Source organism: Choloepus didactylus, chromosome 26 (assembly GCF_015220235.1).
Source record: "Choloepus didactylus isolate mChoDid1 chromosome 26, mChoDid1.pri, whole genome shotgun sequence".
Lineage (NCBI taxonomy): Eukaryota > Metazoa > Chordata > Mammalia > Pilosa > Megalonychidae > Choloepus > Choloepus didactylus.
The window spans coordinates 8,704,512-8,720,460 of NC_051332.1; the positions used below are offsets into that span (position 1 = coordinate 8,704,512).

At 36.8% G+C, this 15,949-nt stretch overlaps 1 pseudogene; it reads left to right on the top strand.

The window, feature by feature from the left end:
* The first annotated feature begins 12,703 nt into the window (after positions 1–12,703).
* LOC119520733 lies at positions 12,704–14,843 on the top strand (annotated as a pseudogene).
* The last annotated feature ends 1,106 nt before the right edge of the window (positions 14,844–15,949 follow it).

Sequence of the window (15,949 nt, forward strand, 5' to 3'; positions counted from 1 at the left end):
TAGAGTCCATATTTCCACAAACAGTCTCTTTAAAGCAGTTTTGGCCTTTTCTATCAAGCTCATCCCAATTCTTCCAGAATCTTCCCCTTATCCATTTAAAAAGCCGTTCCAACATGTTTGGTATTTGCAAACTCAGCAGCAAAAGCACCCCACTTCTGGTACCAAAATCTGTTCTAGTTTGCTAATGCTGCAGAATGCAAAACACCAGAGATGGACTGGCTTTTATAAAAAGGGGGTTTATTTGGCTATACAGTTACAGTCTTAAGGCCATAAAGTGTCCAAGGTAACACATCAGTAATCAAGTACCTTCACTGGAGGATGGCAAATGGCGTCCAGAAAACCTCTGTTAGCTGGGAAGGCACGTGGCTGGATAGGCTTTTATAAAATGGGGGTTTATTTCACTACACAGTTACAGTCTTAAGGCCACAAAACGTCCAAGGGAACACATCAGTAATCGGGTACCTTCACTGGAGATGGCCAATGGCATCCGGAAAACCTCTCTTAGCTGGGAAGGCACATGGCTGGCGTCTGCTCCAAAGTTCTGGTTTCAAAATGGCTTTCTCCCAGGACACTCTTCTCTAGCAAGCTTGCTCTTCTTCAAAATGTCACTCACAGCTGCACTGAGTTCCATCTCTTTGAGTCAGCACGTTTATATGGCTCCACTGATCAAGGCCCACCCTGAATGGGTGGGGCCATGCCTCAATGGAAATATCCTATCATCTACAGTTGGGTGGGGCGCATCTCCATGCAAACAACCTAATTCAAACATTCCAACTTAATCCCCACTATTCTGTCTGCCCCACAAGATTGCATCAAAGAATATGGCTTTTTCTGGGGGACATAATACATTCAAACCGGCACACCCAGCAAACTCCAAAGAGAATAAATCCAAATAAACCCACTCTGAGACATATTCTGATCACACTGTCAAATATAGAAGAGAGGGAACAAGTTCTGAAAGCAGAAAGAGAAAAGCAATTCACCACATACAAAGGAAACAGCATAAGACTAAGTAGTGACTACTCAGCAGCCACCATGGAGGCAAAAAGGCAGTGGCATGACATATTTAAAATTCCTAGTGAGAAAAATTTCCAACCAAGAATACTTTATCCAGCAAAGCTCTCCTTCAAATTTGAGGGAGAGCTTAAATTTTTCATAGACAAACAAATGCTGAGAGAATTTGCTAGCAAGAGACCTGCCCTACTGGAGGTACTAAAGGGAGCCCTACAGACAGAGAAACAAAGAAAGGAGAGAGAAACATGGAGAAAGGTTCAGTACTAAAGAGATTCGGTATGGGTACATTAAACAATATTAATAGAGAGAGGGAAAAATATATACATCAAACATAAACCAAAGGATAAGATGGCTGATTCAAGAAATGCCTTTGTGGTTATAACATTGAATGTAAATGGATTAAACTCCCCAATTAAAAGGTATAGATTTGCAGAATGGATCAAAAAAAAAAAATGAACCATCAATATGCTGCATACAAGAGACTCATCTTAAACACAGGGACACAAAGAAATTGAAAGTGAAAGGATGGAAAAAATATTTCATGCCAGCTACAGCCAAAAGAAAGCAGGTGTAGCAATATTAATCTCAGATAAAATAGACTTTAAATGCAGGGATGTTTTGAGAGACAAAGTAGGTCACTACATATTAATAAAAGGGGCAATTCAACAAGAAGAAATAACAATCACTAATGTTTATGCACCCAATTAAGGTGCCACAAAATACATGAGAGAAACACTGGCAAAACTAAAGGAAGCAATTGACGTTTCCACAATAACTGTGGGAGACTTCAACACATCACTCTCTACTATAGATAGATCAACCAGGCAGAAGACAAATAAGGAAATTGAAAACCTAAACAATCTGATAAATGAATTGAATTTAACAGACATATATAGAACATTACATCCCAAATCACCAGGATACACATAGTTCTCTAGTGCTCATGAGACTTTCTCCAGAATAGATCATATGCTGGGAAATAAAACAAGGCTCAGTAAATTTAAAAAGATTGAAATTATTCAAAGCACATTCTCTGACCAAAATGGAATACAATTAGAAGTCAATAACCCTAAGAGACTTAGGAAATTCACAAATACCTGGAGGTTAAACAACACACTCCTAAACAATCAGTGGATTAAAGAAGAAATAGCAAGAGAAATTGCTAAATATATAGAGATGAATGAAAATGAGAACACAACATACCAAAACCTATGGGATGCAGCAAAAGTGGCACTGAGGGGGAAATTTATAGCACTAAATGCATATAGTAAAAAGGAAGAAAGAGCCAAAATCAAATAACTAATGGATCAACTGAAGATGCTAGAATATGAACAGCAAACCAATCCTAAACCAAGTAGAAGAAAAGAAATAACAAGGATTTAAGCTGAAATAAATGGCATAGAGAACAAAAAACAATAGAGAGGATAAATTACACCAAAAGTTGGTTCTTTGAGAAGATCAACAAGATTGACAAGCCCCTAGCTAGACTGACAAAATAAAAAACAGAGAAGACCCATATAAACAAAATAATGAATGAGAAAGGTGACATTACTGCAGATCCCAAGGGAATTAAAATACATATATAAGAGAGTACTATGAACATCTGTATGGCAACAAACTGGATAATGTAGAGGAAATGGACAATTTCCTGGAAACATATGGACAACCTAGACTGACCAGAGAAGAAACAGAAGACCTCAACCAACCAATCATAATCAAAGAGATCCAATCAGTCATCAAAAAGCTTCCCACAAATAAAAGCCCAGGGCCAGATGGCTTCACAGGAGAATTCTACCAAACTTTCCGAAAAGAATTGACACCAATCTTACTTAAACTCTTTCAAAACATTGAAGAAAATGGAACACTACCTAACTCATTTTATGAAGCTAACATCAATCTAATACCAAAACCAGGCAAAGATGCTACAAAAAGGGAAAACTACCAGCCAATCTCCCTAATGAATATAGATACAAAAATCCTCAACAAAATACTTGCAAATCAAATCCAAAGACACATTAAAAAAATCATACACCATGACCAAATGGGGTTCATTCCAGGCATGCAAGGATGGTTCAACATAAGAAAATCAATCAATGTATTACAACACATTAAGTAATCAAAAGGGAAAAATCAAATGATCATCTCAATAGGTGCTGAAAAAGCATTCAACAAAATCCAACATCCCTTTTTGATAAAAACACTTCAAAAGGTAGGAATTGAAGGAAACTTCCTCAACATGATAAAGAGCATATATGAAAAACCCACAGCCAGCATAGTACTCAATGGTGAGAGACTGAAAGCCTTCCCTCTAAGATCAGGAACAAGACAAGGATGCCCGCTGTCACCACTGTTATTCAACATTGTGCTAGAAGTGCTAGCCAGGGCAATCTGGCAAGACAAAGAAATAAAAGGCATCCAAATTGGAAAGAAAGAAGTAAAACTATCATTGTTTGCAGATGATATGATCTTATATCTGGAAAACCCTGAGAAATCGACTATACAGCTACTAGAGCTAATAAACAAATTTAGCAAAGTAGCGGGATACAAGATTAATGCACATAAGTCAGAAATGTTTCTATATGCTAGAAATGAACAAACTGAAGAGACATTCAAGAAAAAGATACCATTTTCAATAGCAACTAAAAAAATCAAGTACCTAGGAATAAATTTAACCAAAGATGTAAAAGACCTATACAAAGAAAACTACATAACTCTACTAAAAGAAATAGAAGGGGACCTTAAAAGATGGAAAAAATATTCCATGCTCAAGGATAGGAAGGCTAAATGTCATTAAGAAGTCAATTGTAGCCAAACTCATCTACAGATTCAATGCAATCCCAATCAAAATTCCAACAACCTACTTTGCAGACTTGGAAAAGCTAGTTACCAAATTTATTTGGAAAGGGAAGATGCTTCGAATTGCTAAAGACACTCTAAAAAAAGAAAAACCAAGTGGGAGGACTTACACTCCCTGACTTTGAAGCTTAATATAAAGCCACAGTTGTCAAAACACCATGGTACTGGCACAAAGATAGACACATAGATCAATGGAATTGAATTGAGAATTCAGAGATAGACCCCCAGATCTATGGCTGACTGATCTACAATAAGGCCCCCAAAGACACTGAACTGGGTCATAAAGGTCTTTTCAACAAATGGGGCTGGGAGAGTTGGATATCCATATCCAAAAGAATGAAAGAGGACCCCTACCTCACACCCTACACAAAAATTAACTCAAAATGGACCAAAGATATCAATATAAAAGAAAGTACCATAAAACTCCTAGAAGATAATGTAGGAAAACATCTTCAAGACCTTGTATTAGGTGGCCACTTCCTAGACTTTACACCCAAAGCACAAGCAACAAAAGAAAAAATAGATAAATGGGAACTCCTCAAGCTTAGAAGTTTCTGTACCTCAAAGGAATTTCTCAAAAAGGTAAAGAGGCAGCCAACTCAATGGGAAAAAGTTTTTGGAAACCATGTATCTGACAAAAGACTGATATCTTGCATATATAAAGAAATCCTACAACTCAATGATGATAGTACAGACATGCCAATTATAGAATAGGCAAAAGTTATGAAAAGACAGTTCTCTGAAGAGGAAATACAAATGGCCAAGAAACACATGAAAAAATGTTCAGCTTCACTAGCTATTAGAGAGATGCAAATTAAGACCACAATGAGATACCATCTCACACCGATTAGAATGGCTGCCATTAAACAAACAGGAAACTACAAATGCTGGAGGGGATGTGGAGAAATTAGAACTATTATTCATTGTTGGTGGGACTGTATAATGGTTCAGCCACTCTGGAAGTCTGTCTGGCAGTTCCTTAGAAAACTAGATATAGAGATACCCTTCGATCCAGTGATTGCACTTCTCGGTATATACCCAGAAGATCGGAGAGCAGTGACACTAACAGATATCTGCATGCCAATGTTCATAGCAGCATTATTCACAATTGCCAAGAGACGGAAACAACCCATGTGTCCTTCAACAGATGAGTGGATAAATAAAATGTGTTATATACACACAATTGAATACTACATGGCAGTAAGAAGGAACAATGTTGTGAAACATATGACAACATGGATGAACCTTGAAGACATAATGCTGAGTGAAATAAGCCAGGCACAAAAAGAGAAATATTATATGCTACCGCTAATGTGAACTTTGAAAAATGTAAAACAAATGGTTTATAATGTAGAATGTAGGGGAACTAGCGATAGAGAGCAATTAAGGAAGAGGGAACAATAATCCAAGAAGAACAGATAAGCTATCATGGGTTAATTTAATGTTCTGGAAATACCCAGGAATGATTATGGTCTGTTAATTTCTGATGGGTATAGTAGGACCAAGTTCACAGAAATGTTGCTATATTAGGTTACTTTCTTGGGGTAGAGTAAGAACACGTTGGAAGTAAAGTAGTTATCTTAAGTTAGTTGTCTTTTTCTTACTCCCTTGTTATGGTCTCTTTGAAATGTTCTTTTATTGCATGTTTTTTTTGTATTTTTTTAAATCTTTTTTTTATTTTTCATACAATTGATTTAGAAAAAAAGTTTCAAAAAAAAGAAAAACAAGGAAAAACATATGCAGAGCCCCCTTGAGGAGCTGGTGGAGAATGCAGGGGTATTGGCCTGCCCTACCTCGATGGTTGCTAACATGCCCACAGACATAGGGGATTGGTGGTTTGATGGGTTGAGCTCTCTACCATGGAATTTGCCCTTGGGAAGACGGTTGCTGCAAAGGAGAGGCTAGGCCTCCCTACAATTGTGCCTAAGAGCCTCCTCTCGAATGCCTCTTTGTTGCTCAGATGTGGCCCTCTCTCTCTAGCTAAGCCAACTTGAAAGGTGAAATCACTGCCCTCCCCCCAACGTGGGATCAGACACCCAGGGGAGTGAATCTCCCTGGCAATGTGCAATATGACTCCTGGGGAGGAATGTAGACTTGGTATCATGGGATGGAGAACATCTTCTTGACCAAAAGGGGGATGTGAAAGGAAATGAAATAAGCTTCAGTGGCAGAGAGATTCCAAAAGGAGCCAAGAGGTCACTCTGGTTGGCACTCTTATGCACAATATAGACAAACCTTTTTGGTTGTAATGAATTGGGGTAGCTGGTGGTAGATACCTGAAACTATCAAACTACAACCCAGAACCCATGAATCTTGGAGACAATTGTATAAAAATGTGGCTTATGAGGGGGGACAGTGGGATTGGGGGGGCCATAGGGATCACACTCCTGCTTGTCTAGTTTGTGGATTGATGAGTGGAAAGGTGGGGGAAGGAAACAAACAAACAAACAGACAAGGGCGCCCAGTGTTCTTTTTTACTTTAGTTGCTCTTTTTCACTTTAATTATTATTCTGGTTATTTTTCTGTGTGTAGTAATAAGGGTGTTGGGGATTGATTTTGGTAATGAATGTACAACTATGTAATGGTGCTGTGGACAATCAAATGTACGATTCGTTTTGTATGACTGTGTGGTATTTGAATATATCTCAATAAAATGAATTAAAAAATGCTTATTGAGTACCTCCTGCCAGTTAGCAAAGCTATTGATTTGTAAAACACTGTGCTAGATAGTGTGATTTAGAGTAATACCTGCTGAATGATTTTTGGAATAGTGTTTGTTCTGATAGATGATTTGGGAAATGATTCATTTTGGTATGAACTGTGTACAAAATGCTCCTGTAAAACATTTTCTGGAAAATGGGGATCACTGCACACATTTTCCCCTGTAGTGATGGTTCTGTTTTTTAAAGTTAATTGAGGTCTATGCAGAGAATATTAACTGGAGGCTGAATTTATTTTGTTGAATAAAATAAAAAATCAATGGAAAAAAAAAAAAAAGAAAACACACCTCTCACTGCTCTTGCGCTAGTGGCCCAATTACAGTGGCAGTGTTGATTATCAGCAACTCTCATTCACCTCACCCCTCATTTTTTGTGCCCAAAAGTCTTCTCTAACAAGAAGAGTTAGAATTCCTTGAAAGGAAATAATGCCTATCTTCAGGGACAGAAAAAGTCAGAATGGTTTTAGAATATCCATTTCTCTAAAAATTGTGATATTTTTGAAAACTGGGAGGAAGAAGGAGGCCACTTAAAGGGTCTCCCATGAAAAGAATTTTGAACACAATATTAATTTAAAAAAATAACTACAACTTATTTATTATGGTTTATTAAAATATCTTTACTTTGTTAAGTTTCATATGTTCATAATGATATTTAAAATTGAAAAGAAAATATAGCATGTAAAAAAATCTAATATGAATTCTCCCAGTTGACTATTTTAAATAGTAACCCCCCTGTTTTCAACTGATTTTAATAAAGGTTTTCATAAGTAAGTGCATATGTGTATACACACACACACACACACACACACACACACACTCACACATATGTTTATAGGTATATATGTGTAAAGCCATGTGTATGCATATGTATGTATTTTTAAACTTGTTCTGTTCATTTGGTATCTGTGTATTATAGAACTGTATTTTTGTTTCTCTGTGCAAGCAGTGAATTCTAAACACAGGAATTTTTATGCTAAGACAAGCATTGCCTGAAATATGGAAATTCTCTTGTATGGGATAGAAACTTTTCCCATATATTATCAAATAGAAAAAAGTTATTCATCATGTCCTTGGCTAACAAATTAGTCAAATTTCTCAAATAAACCTCGGACAGTTAACTAAATAGACTCAATCCCCTGTTTTCCAGGCTATGAAAACTCTAACTGGTTCTGCTAATATCTGTCAGCAAAAATGAATCAACTTTTAAATAATTCTAAATGAGCAGGTCATTTGACAAACCAACAGACAGATCAATGGGTTTCACAATGTTAACTAATTCAGACTTTATAGGTCCATCACTTTGAAGGGAGATTCCAACTTGTGAGAAACTGAAACCTATTTGAGAGATATAGATCTTAAAAAAATACATTTCATGTAAAAAGTGAAGTTTATCTATAAAAAAAGGAAACTTGGTCTTACTACCAGTGGCTTTTGTTTGACTCACCTTGGAAGAATCCAGCATGTCCTAAGCCTTGACAAAGAAGCAATGATCAATGACCCAGATTTGGTTATTTTGGCTAGTCTAAGAAATAATTAAATTACCACACTTACAGGAAGGTTCCACAATAATTTTCTTGATACCCTATTTTCCTCCAACTAAGCCTATCTTTTTATTTTAGAATGGAATAAAAACTAGTTTACAATAAGACTAATTTGTGAAATGTTTATTTTTTATTTTTAGAATAAGTTTGCATAAGCAAAGAATTAAATTTTGTAATACTTGCATTTGTATGGCTTTGTCTATTCTTTAAGGTGTTTGAAGCATCCAAACGAATCAGATACATTGTAGTAGGGAGAATAATTCAAAACACCCCTCCTCTTAATATCCCCATCTTAAACCCCAGTGCCTGTGAATATGTTGATTTACTTGGCCAAAGGGACTTGGTAGGTGTGATTACATTAAGGATCTTGAAAAGGGAAGATTATTTTCTATTATCTGGTTAGACCCAATGGAATCATAATTAGAGAACTTCAGCTGGCTGCATACTAAGGAAGAGGGGTCAGAGAAAGATAATGTTACTGCCATTGGTCCTTGACTACAGAGGAAGAGACCTCAAGCTAAAGCAGAAAGGCACCTGCCTCTGGAGACATTCTGATTTTAACAGTGAAATGCATGTCTGACTTCTTACACTCAGAACTGTAAGAGAATAGATTCATGTTTTCTTAAGCCACTAAATTGTGGTAATTTGTCACAGTAGTAATAGAAAACTAGTACATATAAGTCATGTGTATTGTGGTTTAAATTTTTTTGCACTTAATTATGATTATAACCAATGATATGATAGCCTTTGCCTAAATAATATGTGTTTCTAAAGTTTTTTTTTTATATTGTTCATGCTTAGAACGGTGTTGGATATATTGAAAATATTCAATAAGTACTTCTTTTGTTAAAAATTAATATAGAATTTTTACATTGAGTACTAAATGAAGGAAAATTAGTTGTGTGTCTTCCTCTCCTTGAACAGAAGCATGTCTAACATTAAACAGTCTACCAACTAGTGTAAAATATCAGTTTCTTCAGATGAGGTTGCTGAGGGTTATAAAATAAATGAGAATTTTAGAATCTTTAGAAGGTCATAGGAAAAGGAGTGCTTGAATGTTTGATAAGATTTAAAAATGTTTCTTTATATAGTGCTATCATATTTGATATGAAAGCTAACCATTAGACAATCATGAAATGTTCTCCCTAAGAACTATCCCATTCTTCTAGAATTGTCACCTCCAGCCCAGTGATGCATATGACATCCCTGAGTACAGCCATGTCATTCCTCATCCCTAGTTCATTTTGACTGTTGATTGTTTTAAGAGGGTGTCCCATGTCAGGGTGCTAGACATACTTGTTTCCTTCCAGGGAACAATTTGGGTACTGTGGTTGGCACTTTCTTAATCTCAGCTGATGATTCCTTTCCCTGGGATTTGAGATAAATCCAAAGGAGAATATGCACATTTACTCTAGGTGGAGAACCTTCAATATATAAGTTTGATCATTGATAGAAGCTATTTATTTTACCATAAGAATAAAGCCAGTCTCTAGAAATAGGGTAGGATGAATTTGACACATGGAGAGAAGCAGAGGCAAGAAGATGAATTACCAAGGGCTTTGTATGCCAAGTTCTGATTTTCCTGAAGGCCAGCCACATTTTCCCTTATTCCATTTAGTAAGATTTCAGTTGGAATTTACATAAACCCTATTCAAAGGGGCTTCATAGAAAATCCAGTATCTGGCTTTAGGCATAACTTAATCAAAGGCTAAAAAAAAATGTCAATTGGACTTGGGCTTTCTCCAAACCTCAGGTCTGCCTTCCACTGGATTGGCTCATCCTGGGAAGGATTAAGACCCCAAATCATCTACAGAACTTCCATCAGTGCAAACTGCACATTTAAGTCACATGGGCAGAGAGAGGGAAATTTAAGAACCAGTGTTTGTCCTTCCACATTCTCATTTCCCTGACTATACCATTACAGAAGTATGTGTCAAGTGGGATCTTTAATCAGCCTGGGTCCATGACTCTGCTGAGCAGAGCTCTTTCACTGACCTATGATGGGTATGAAGGAGTAAGAAGTAACCTTTATATTTGAACTTATTATGATTTGGGGGTTGTTTATTATGATAGTATAATAGAGTCTATTTTGACTGCTTAAAAAATAGGTACTAGAATTGAAGTATTATGTAACAGAAAACCTAAAATATGTGACATTGATTTTAAGGCTTGCTGGAAAGTGGTGAGGAAAATGTTGGAGGTGTAAGGATGGTGATTCCTGTTATGAAATGGTAAAATATATGGTAAAACTGTTATTCTTACAATAATTTGAAAGACACATAATATTCCTAATGACTTTGAAGTTCCAGGTGAAAATGTTAGAAAACAGAATGCTATTAGGGGGTTGCTTATTATAGTTTGCCTTTACCAATGGACTTCAAAAAACAGAGACACTAACAAAATTATTATCCAGTGTGCAAGCATGAATCAGAGGGACAGGAGAGAGTCTAGAAACTTGGGGACTTGCAAATTGAAAGAGGCTATTGGTTCTCTGGTTTTGAGCTACAAACGCAAATTAGAACTTAGACTTGAAGCAAAGATCAAGTTAAAAGACAGCTAACTTACCCTTCTGAAAAACCTCTTAATGATTTAAAATGGTGTGAACTAAATGTTTTCAATTGAATAAATGGCCCAAACAAAAGAAACTAAGTCGATGGAAGAATCACTGATCCACAGAGATCAACAGACTCAAGGTAACTACAATTAAGTAATAAAACTTTGGAGTAATAAAATTTACAAATATATTGAATATTTTGCACAATTGAATATTGAATGTAGGAGATGGAGATGACTTTGTTACTCTGTGGGTCTATGGACCAAGCAAAATAGATGTAGACCACCAAGAGATATCTGACTTAAGCTTAGTGCTGCCCTTAGATGGGACTTTGGATTTGTACCTTGAGAGGTAAGGGGATTCGATGTGTTTTGCTGGTGGAATGCAGATGAATGTAGGGGAAGACTCTGGGAATCCTTTGGGCTACTCACAAATGTTCAGTGACATGCTGGTTCATCACAGGAACTCCCTTCTCTAGTAATTTTTTCTCAGGCATGTTTGCATGAAAGGAGAAGGTACATGTGTGGTTTACCAAGTTTTCTCTTCCCTGAGAGTGTGGTCATGGAAGCTTAGGTCCAGATGGAGTCTCCTTAAGCCTGACACTGACTATGATACGCAGAGTCCCCTTGCCAATATATGGAATAATCTAGACCATCCTGATAGAATCCACTTCATTAACAGTTCAGAAAAACATAACAGAAATGTGTTTTTATGGTTAGTTAATAAAGCTCCATTGTCAAGAGAATAAAATATGATTAGCATAGGCACAGGTCACCTGAGGGGTATAGTCTTTTATCAGATCAAGTTTGTGATATGGCAAAGGAGTTGGTTTTCCCCAAGACTGGCATTTAATGGGTGTTATGATTACAGAAGTAGTTGAGTGGCTGAGGGAGAGTAAAATAAATATATATCTAGTTCATTAAAATTCCCCTTCATCTGTCATATCTGCATCTAACTCTTGATATTCTTATCTTCTTTGTATTTCATGGCATATACTAGGAACCTCTCTTTTTTTGCTTGACAGGTTGAGTCAACTGGAAAATGCAAAATCAATGCAAAGTATTGAAACTAACCTAAGTCATAGCTCTGACTACTCAAATTAACACTCACATTAGAAAAACATGCTATTGTGAAAATTTCCAGTGTTCCCCACTATTTCCTGAGCTCCACCACATAGAAGATTCTCAGAGGATGATTGTACCACACAGATTATCTTCAAATGCAGGATTTCTCTTGGGCTTTTTATATAATTTCTAATAATATCAAATCTTACAAAAAGCCAATTCACCATCCTCCCTCCACTCCTGTTTTGTACTAACTCTGGAAACTCCAGTTAATTTGTACATTATGCCTGTGAATAATAATGTTCTTGGAATATTGCTTTTTTATTTCACTGTAGCAGTGATTATAAATTGTATTCTCAAACTTTACACTTTTAAAACAAATCATATTTCTTAAATTAAACAAAAATAATACACTGCCCAGTTCTATGACAGCCCAATTCTGAAATGACCTGTGATTTACTTCTCAGCTGTTGTAATGAGAGCTTTAATGTGACTTTAAAACAAAAAGAAAGCCATCTGTGAAAGTTGATTTTATCACATTGGTTTAAGCAATGAACTGTATAATTTGTTTCCTTGCCAATTATTTCTTTGGTTAGGCTTGCCAAGGAAAAAACCAAGTAAAATCATTTTTGGAGTAGAAAAATATTTAAAGGACTGAGAAGCTGCCCTAAGGTATAATCTTAGATATGACTTTCATCTGTAACTACACAGACAACATGTATAATTACTTTGTTTTATAATCCAGAGAGGCAAATGAGTTTTGGCAGCTTTGCATAGTAATTCCTTGACTATTAGAGAATGGAGTGTGAGTATTCTGGAATTATAATTGCTACCCAAACTGGATGGACCACTCTATCTGTATGAACACAATATTTAGGTAGGTTTAAAACCAAATTTAGGTACCAGCTTCCATGCCCCAGGCCAGTGCAGGCACTCAGGCCTCAGTGGTGCAGTGATGAACACCATTCACCAAACAGTGAAGCTAGAGGCATCCAGGACCCAAATGCCAGTAAATCCCAACACTGGAGCATGAGTCACCCTGTATGAAAAGGAGGACTCATTAGAGGTCTTGGTGTTAGTGGTGGTGGCCTTGAAGGAGGTGGAGGATGAGGAGGAGAAGGCAGTGTCACCAGCACCAGCACTGGCTGATTTTAACACCAATATTTATGGGGTGGATGGACATACACCTATAAGCCATGATGACTCTGTGCTCTTATCTGGTATCCACCACTCTAATGAAGAGTATTTCAGAAAACTAGAAGAGCTGAAGACTGTACACATGGAAACTATGGCAAAGTTAGAGAAAATGTACCAGAATAAATTAAGTCTAAAGGGAATTCAGCCAGTGATAATCAGGGAAGATGCTCCTAGTACCTCTTCTAGATCTGTATCAGAAAAAAAAGCTTCCATCACTCTGAATCCTTAATGCCATCACATTCAGAGCCTGATTCAGGCCAGTCTTACCCCTTGAGTATGTCTTCCCCTGAAGAAGAGCTGCCCAACCTATTAAAGGAGTACTCTGAGGGAAACAAAATGATGGCCTGTGGTAGGGAGCTCAGCAACAACACTTGGACAGACTTTTATGTTGAAGATTATATTCAGCATGAAGATCCTGACTTCCCTGCAGTTGAAAAAACAAGGAAGAAACAGAAAGAATGGGTGCCAAAGATTGCAGTACCAGAGCCATTTCAAATGATGATTACAGAAGAGAAGAAAAAAGAAGAGAAAATGAAATCCAAGTCAGATACTGAAATGGTGAAATGGCACATAAACTTTTCAAAAAATAAGATGGTGCAGAGCACCAGAAGAAATTTCAAGTCAATCCAGTTCCTGCATATGTCTTTCTCTCCCTTTTTCATGATATAGTCAAGCAAAATGAAGAACTGAGGAGGTATATGAAGGAGAAAAACAAAGAAGCTCTTTCGGCCTCATAAAAGCCATTTAAGTTTATTGCAAGGGAGAAACAGAAGCAAGAAGTCTGGGAAAAGCAGCTGAGGGATTTTTTAAAGTTGAAAAGAAACCAAATTGAATTAAAGCCAAACCTAAACCTCCATGTAATTATGGGTCAAATTCCAGTGACAGGTTAAAGAAGAAATCTATAGAAACATTAAGAAGCAACTGAAAGCCCAAGAATTTCTACAGAATTTGTCCCCTCTGTCTCATAGACCAGTTCATAGAACTCTTGCTACAAGGAAACCCAAAAGTACTGAAGAGGCTGAGAAATGGAAGGATAAACACAAGGTCAGGTACCAGACTCCTGATTTTGAAGACCTTCCTGAGAAATATCAGAAACACCTCTCAGATCATAGGTATCCAAAACTCCTAACAGTTTGAAAACCATTTGGTCTTACCACATCCCCACAGGCATCCTCTAAAAGAGGGAAAATTTTGGCAGACATGGAAGCAGATGAAAATTTAAAAGAAGCATGTTGGCCTTATCTGTCTCCAATGCATAAGTTACCAGTAAAAGGTGCAAGTGCAAAGCCTGTGCCTTGTGACTGCATCCCTCCAAGGCCTATGGAATCTTCCAGAGGAAGGAGATCACTTGAGGAAAAGAAAATGTTGGAAGAAGAGAGAAATCAGATGTTATCTAAGCAGAAGCAAAGAATGAAAGAATTGCAGAAACTCCTGACAACCTGGGCTAAGACTTATGGCTCACACCAGAGTTTAGCTCAAATGTCTAAATCCAGAGTAAAATCTCTCAGAAAGAGTGAAAAGGAAAGGAAGAGAGAATACCACCAAGAACTAGAAGAAAAATTTAAGAAGAGTCCAATACTATGTGAAAAAGTTGCTCAGAAAAATGTGAGAATGGCAGCAGAAAGGCACTATTCTAACACCTTAAAAGCACTAGGAATGTGTGAAGAGTTTATTTTAAAGAAAGGCCAAACTGGAAAAATATTTTCCACTTTGATTTTACATCAGCAATCAAGAGATGAAAAGTTTCACTGAAGACAAAGAAAGCTTTAATGAAGAAAAAATAGAAGAAATAGAGAATGGGGGAAGAAAATTATTTTGTTGATACTAATGGCCAGGATTCTTGCAAGGAAAAAGATAAAGCCAATGAAGAAAGTGAAGAGGAGATATCTGCTGAATGAAACTGAATCAGCAAAGCCTCCTCTCTATGCCCTTGCTGTTTGTTATTTGCAGGATCAGGCTGTCATTATCTGCACTTGTGATGTTAAGAGCATCTCTGCAAACATCCCTGTTATGTGCATGGCTGTTGAACAAATTCATCTCTAGCCTGAAAAGTCTGAACCCATCTGAATGGTTCTTTAGTCAGGTAGAGTAAGGCTTTGCCTATTTGGTTTTTCTAATTGCTACATACGGTGTCTATTTGCACCCTTGACTTCACTTGTATTTAAGTGTCTGAGAATCATAGCTGTCACAAACTGATTAAATATAAAAATATACATTTATTTTTTGATGCAAAAAAGGCTTAGTATTGAGAGCAGAGAGAACAATTGGCCTTTGGAGATTTGTCTGATTTTTTTTTTTTTTTTTATGGAAAGCAAGAATCAATAAATAGTTTTAAACTTTTTTAAAAGATCCAAATTTAGGCAGGTATAAATTATGTACTCTTCTTCTCATTAACAACTTGGCTTTCAATTCTCCCCTTCGTAGCTCCATTTTTTCACATTGACATTACCACACTCCAGCTCAAAACACTATGGTGGTTCCTAATAACCTGTGGAATCAGGCTTTAGTTTTTAGCTTTCCATGGCCTGGTCTCTACCTCTTCAGCCACTTTCTGTCTTATATATCCTGCTGAAAGAATACCAGATGATTTCAAATTTTTCATACTCTCTGTAGTTTCATTCCTCTATGTACTTGTTCAAGTTACTCTTTCTCAAGCTCTTTTCAATAAGTTTCATTCTAACTCTTCATTTAACCTTGAGGACATATCTCCATTTAGCCTTCTCTGTGCAATCATATTAAGTGCCCTTCATTTTTGCTCTTATGGGAAAAGGTGAGAACTTATCTCATTTTATTGAGATTATCTCTTTCTCTTCTTTACTATTTAACTCCTGGAAGAAAATGACTGTTTTGAGTCCATCCTTCAAGTCCCCCACTGGTCCTCAGTAACAGCTGTTTGTGCCCCCTACCCTACATCTACTCACTTCCTGGCATTGAGCATGGCATAAATTAAAGGTTCAATGAGTGTTTGTAGAACAGATATAGATTAACCTGGAAACATTCTGGA